Genomic DNA, 5,890 nt, shown 5'->3' on the forward strand with positions numbered 1-5,890 from the left:
CAGAATTTTAGATGATCCCTATAGGCAGGTTATCTAGATATGAAGTTGAACAAGAAGTCCTATAGACATGGTTTCTAAACGCAGTTTGCAGCATTAAAATACCCTATAGGCATGGTTTCTAAATGTAGTTTGAATATGCAGAAATTCAAAATAGTCCTATAGGCATGGTTTCTACCCTTGACATGCATAAATACCCAACCCTTTTCACTAGCCAGCCCCAAGCGTTTATTACAAATTATTACAAACCAGGAATATTAAATTACATCAAAATTCATAAAAATACAACTAGAGGAGGCCCGATTCTTGGTTCCTCCCTGAGCTATGGAATAACTGCCTTAAGATGCCATTGCTTCAAAGCCTTTCTCAAACTTGAGTGTGTCAGAGTTCCCTAGAGCCTCAATAGGACCCTGGGCAGTGCTCACACCCAAATTACATCACTAGAATAGGGACAAGTGCAGTGTGGAAATGCCAGCCCTCATGTGTCCAAATTCAGTGGGAGCTCAATGGTCCCAAGGCAAGGCTCATATTAAGGGGGCAGAACTTAAGTCTAAGAGAGAGTGGAAGCGTAGAAATTGAGTTTTAAAAGTTGAGGGAACAAAGAAAAGGGAAAGGTGATGGAGACACATTAATACGTTTAAAGAGTTGATAATTTCACACCAAAAGNTGAAGATGCAGTACTTATTACGAGCGTTTGGTATATGAAGATATTTATACTTACTTTTCACATACGGAAATATGAAATTCAGACTCATGTGACAAGCCAAGGCCCTGAAAAAGTAACTAATGAAATACCGCATTTAGAAGCCCATTTACTCCGCAATTTAGATAAAAATGGAATTGTGATGCTGGGATCTGGGTAGAGACGGGTGATATTTTAGTAGGTAAATTAACACCCCAGGTCGTGAAAGAATCGTCGTATGCCCCGGAAGATAGATTGTTACGAGCTATACTTGGTATTCAGGTATCTACTTCAAAAGAAACTTGAACTTGATTCAGAACAGGAGAAAAGAAATTACAGCATGCTAAATAAAGGTACTGAAATAGATACAAGTAGTAGGCAGACAAGAATGCAAGAACATTAAGTAACCATGTTGTTGTTGATGCTGAAAACTTAATTAGAACGTACCAGTTCAAAGAAGCAAAATGTAGTAAAGAAAGGTAGCAGGACTTTGAAATATAGCTTTGGCTTTCAACCAACTAAACAGGCCACAGTACAAGTAGTAAAGCAATAGAGAGTGTTTTGAGTGTAAGTGTGAGTTCAGAACTAAAAGTGTTCGTGTGTTTGTGTTAATAAGAGAGTATGTATATATAGTAGTTCGAAACCATGTAAAATAAGGCAAGAATTACAATTTTATAGTAATTATGGAACCAAGTACTAATCAGAATCAAATCAATGCAAGTACTCCTTTAATTAAGGGGCAATCAAACAACGGTAATGGGCAGAAAATGTTAAAGGAAAGAAATCAAGTAGAGCATCATGTATAGAATAGACAATTAGGGGTAAGTACATAGGGGTTCAATTAAGGAAACAACTAATGAAGAATCAGTAAAATACTTGGTTAACCGAATAAGGTAAGAAAACACAATAAAGTTGCAGAATATGGAGACAATCGAAAATCAGCACATCGTAAATCAGGGAATCAAGGATTCGAAATTACTGATTTATGGAGAGTAACATGGGTTCCCATGAATAAGCAAATAAACCAAGTTAAAATAGGAGAATCGAAAGTCTAAACAGAAGTTTTCCAAATCAATCTAAGAAACAGGAAGCTCAGAGTCAATCAAAGAGAGAGTCATGAGTCATGCTTTAGCATATAAATAGATTGAGATATGAGTAACCAAACATAGCAAGGAAAGAGGCAAGTCTTGACCAGTCAAGACGAACACAAACACGTAGAGCTAATGTAATTTAGGCATAGAGAACTCAGTAGAAACACATTCGAAGCGAGATAGTCATAGAAACTCAAACAAGATGTGAGGCGCCGTGAAAACTTGTACTCAAAACTTAAAAGCTCGTAGTGCCAAATTATGAATATGTGTTAGGAATGTGTAAAATTCTTTGTAGCGAGATTGCGAGTCGCGGTTCGGACCCTTTTGTACTGATCTTTGCATTTAAAAATCAAGAATCAAAGTTTTCCAGAAAAGTGCAATTATGCGGTCTAGAATGCGGTCGCATACCAGGTATGCGGATCGCATATCTGCCGCAGAGTGAGTCAGTGTGTTGGCCAAAATTGAAGTCAACTATGCGGTCAATTATGCGATCGCATAATCAAAATGCGGACCGCATAGTCGTCGCATAATTTCCTTGGGATTTTGTGAAGGTCAGTTCTGCGGTGCACTTTGCGACCGCAGAAAGTGAATGCGAACCGCATTTCTGCCGCAAACTCAGTCAGTGTGTCCAGTTTTTGGGAAGCATTTTGCAGTCCATTATGCGGACTGCATGTCGACTTTGCGATCGCAGACCTGACTGGGGGCTCTAAATTTCTAAATTTTAAACCCGACCCCTATCGATATATCCGGTGTTATAGCTTATTTTGAGCATATTTCCTGATGTTTTTAGAGAGAGAGAGAGAGGGTCTTAGAGAGGGAAAGTGCTTCCCATCAAAATTTCTCCATGAAACCTTGCTAATCATTGAAGATAATCAAGTGAGGCACCTATATCTTCACACCAAGAGGTAAGAAACTTGACCCCTAATCTCCGGTTTAAAATTCACACTAGAAGGAGTACTTAGCTTGGGGGTTCATGGGTGTAAGAATGAATTTCTTGCATGCATATCAAACCATAGACTATTGGAAGGTAGTGAACTAAAAAGAAGGCAATTGGGGGTATAAAATGATAGAAATTCCTCTCAAAAAGGACCTAAGATCACAATGCACCTTTAGTGTTTGATAATATGCTTAAAACAAGCTAAAATCTCAAGCTCGTCTCTAATTCTCGGTTCAATTTGTAACTCTTACACAATAGATCGAAGTGCTAAGAGTTTCGGAATTTTGTAAGGATTAAGGAAAGCTATATTGAGGTATGTATGGCTAAAACCCCCTTTTATTAGAAATTGAGCTCCGTTGGCGTTTACGCAAGTGTGGTAAGGCTAGAATTGGTTGATGTATTGATTGTCATTTCACATTATTTGATTGTTATTTGACATTAATTGATTCGCAAATGTATACATATATGTACATGAAGGATGTGCCTCAATGTGAGTAATATTCTATTCGTGATATTTAGAGGAGTGTGAAGAATACGAATCATGTGTTGAGGTGCCTAGGCTATAAGATGAGATTAAAACTGGAATTATCATGCTAATTATGTGAAAACTTACCTATGTTTGTAACTTGAATTGCTTGTGAGTGCCTATGGCCATAAAATTGCAAGATGGACATTGGAATTGGAATGATGTGATAGTTGTGGCCCTAAGTGCCAATGAATTGATGTGATCTATGTGAAATAAAGATTCAAATGAGATGATTAATGAGAAAGGAACAACGTCTAGGTAAGGCGGCCTAGTCGATCGGGCGTGATCGGACACCATGCCGCACACATGGTGGTGATGTGCAAATATTAAATTCCGGAAAAAGGAAATGAAATGGTGATTGAGGTATATGTCTCAAATGAGGCGACCTAGCCGATCGGGTCGTGATCGGACTCCGCTCAAGATAGCGGTGGTGTTGAGAACAGTGATGAGCATATGAAAGAAATGCCCCAACTAAGTCATGGAAATTATGTGGAAGATTATATGGTTCATTTATGTGATGATGTGGTGTCCGGTTAAAACCTTTGATTTACTCTTCTGATTTCTTTGTTCTTGCTTGATAGTTCTTTCTAGTAAAATGGTGTTTAGTTATACATACTAGTACTATTCCATGGTACTAACGTCCCTTTTGCTGGGGCGCTACATTTTTAAATGAATGTAGGTGGCTCAATTGCGGATAGTGCCGATCGCGCATAGCAGGTTACCTTCTTCTCCAAGTCTTGGTGAGCCCTTTCATCCTTCAAGGGGTTGTATTGTATATCTTTTAGTGTTGTGGACTTCCATTTTTGAGGTATAGCCGGGGCCTTGTTGCCGGCATTGTCGTACTTATCTTTTGTATCCTTAGAGGCTCTATAGACACATGTGTGGGTTATGTTCGGGAGTTGAGGGGTTCATGAACTCTGTTGTAATTCTAAACCCCTGCTATCTATAAATTGTAACCTTATGGGAATTTCGGAAATTAGCTTTAACTACGGTTTAAGCCTGTAATATATAAAATGAATTAACAGGGTTGAATGTATCAACTTTTCCCTGCTTAAATAAAAAGGAAGCATGGCTATCTTATTCATGAAGAGTAGGGTAGGAAGTGTGTGATAAGGCTTGCTCGGTTGGGTTCACTCGATCGAGCACCGGTCGCGCTTCCCGAGGTTGGGGCATGACAAACTTGGTATCGGAGCCTAAGGTTTTAAAGTGTCCTAGGATGTCTCAGAGCTGTGTCTAGTAGAGTCCTTCTTATCGGTGTGTAGTCGACCACATCGATAAGCTGGAGGATACTTGGGCATTTAGGAATAACACCCTTCTTTGATATTCTGGATCGTGCGGTGAAACTGTTCCCTCCTTAATCAGTGCGTTGTTCTATCTTTCAGTAGATGGCACCAAAGAAGAAAGCGAGAATTGGCCAAGCACCCAACGCCACCTCAGGAGTGGCTGATGATTCACTGCTTGATGCTGCGGGTGAGGGTAGTCGCCCTACTATTACTCTGCCTGATCCTTCTATTCCAGAGTAGACTACCCCAGTTTCTACACCTGTGGAGGGCACCACTATCCCTCCCGTTGAAAGTCCTGTCCCGCCTCCAGCCCCAGCTTCCGGTTCTGGTATTTCTGATGGGGATCATAGGGGAGCTATTCAGATGTTGACCCAGCTAGTGGCCTCTCAGGCCCAGAGGTCAGGTGTTGCACCCAGTTCATCTAGCCAGCAAGGGGATTCCACCAGTTCCAGAGTGAACAATTTTCTTCAATTAGACCCTCCAGTGTTTTCGGGTGCCAATCCAGAAGAGGACCCTCAGGATTTTATTGATGAGATGCACAAGACTCTCAGGGTCATGCGTGCGATTGAGACAGAGGGAGTAGAGTTGGCTGCTTACCGCCTGAAGGGGGTGGCCTATGCATGGTTTGAGTTATGGGAGGATTCCCGCGAGGAGGGGAGCCCTCCGGCGAGGTGGAGTGAGTTCGCTGATGCCTTTATAGATCACTTTCTGCCCGCTGAGACAAGGGCAGCCCGTGCAGCAGAGTTTTAAAATTTGAAGCACGGTAGCAGGAGTGTGTGGGAGTACCATATGGAATTTGCTCGCTTGTCCAAGTATGCCATTTATATGTTGCCCACAATGGAGGCCAGAGTGCGCCGATTTGTTCAGGGCCTTAATTCTTTGACCATTAATGAGGCTTCTACGGCTGCATTGAATTCTGACATGAATTATGGGAAGATGGTAGCATTTGCTCAGGCAACAGAGAGCCGTAAATTGAAGAACAGAACGGAGAGAGAAGGTAACAACAAGGCCCGGTCTACGGGCAATATGGGAGAGTCACTAGGTGGGGGAAGATCAGCTTTCTGGGGAGGATCTTCAGGGCCTTCCCAGTCTATTGCCCAGTCTTCAGCCAGTGCACCGCCATCAGGGCCCAGCCAGCAGCAGTGGAGTTGTTTCAGGCCCGGTCAGGGCAACAGGGGATCCCATCAGCGGGGTCGGTCAGGAGAGAGATTCCAGCAGCAGAGGTCCCCGTGCCGCAGGTGCGGGAAGATGCACTCGGGGATTTGCTATATGGAGTTACCTATATGCTATGGATGTTGGATGAGGGGTCATATCTATAGACATTGTCGTGTATCCCACCAGGGAGCGGGTAGGGGCACAACTCAGCCATCCAGT

The sequence above is a fragment of the Nicotiana attenuata genome, unplaced genomic scaffold (assembly GCF_001879085.1).
Source record: "Nicotiana attenuata strain UT unplaced genomic scaffold, NIATTr2, whole genome shotgun sequence".
NCBI classification, from domain to species: Eukaryota; Viridiplantae; Streptophyta; class Magnoliopsida; order Solanales; family Solanaceae; genus Nicotiana; species Nicotiana attenuata.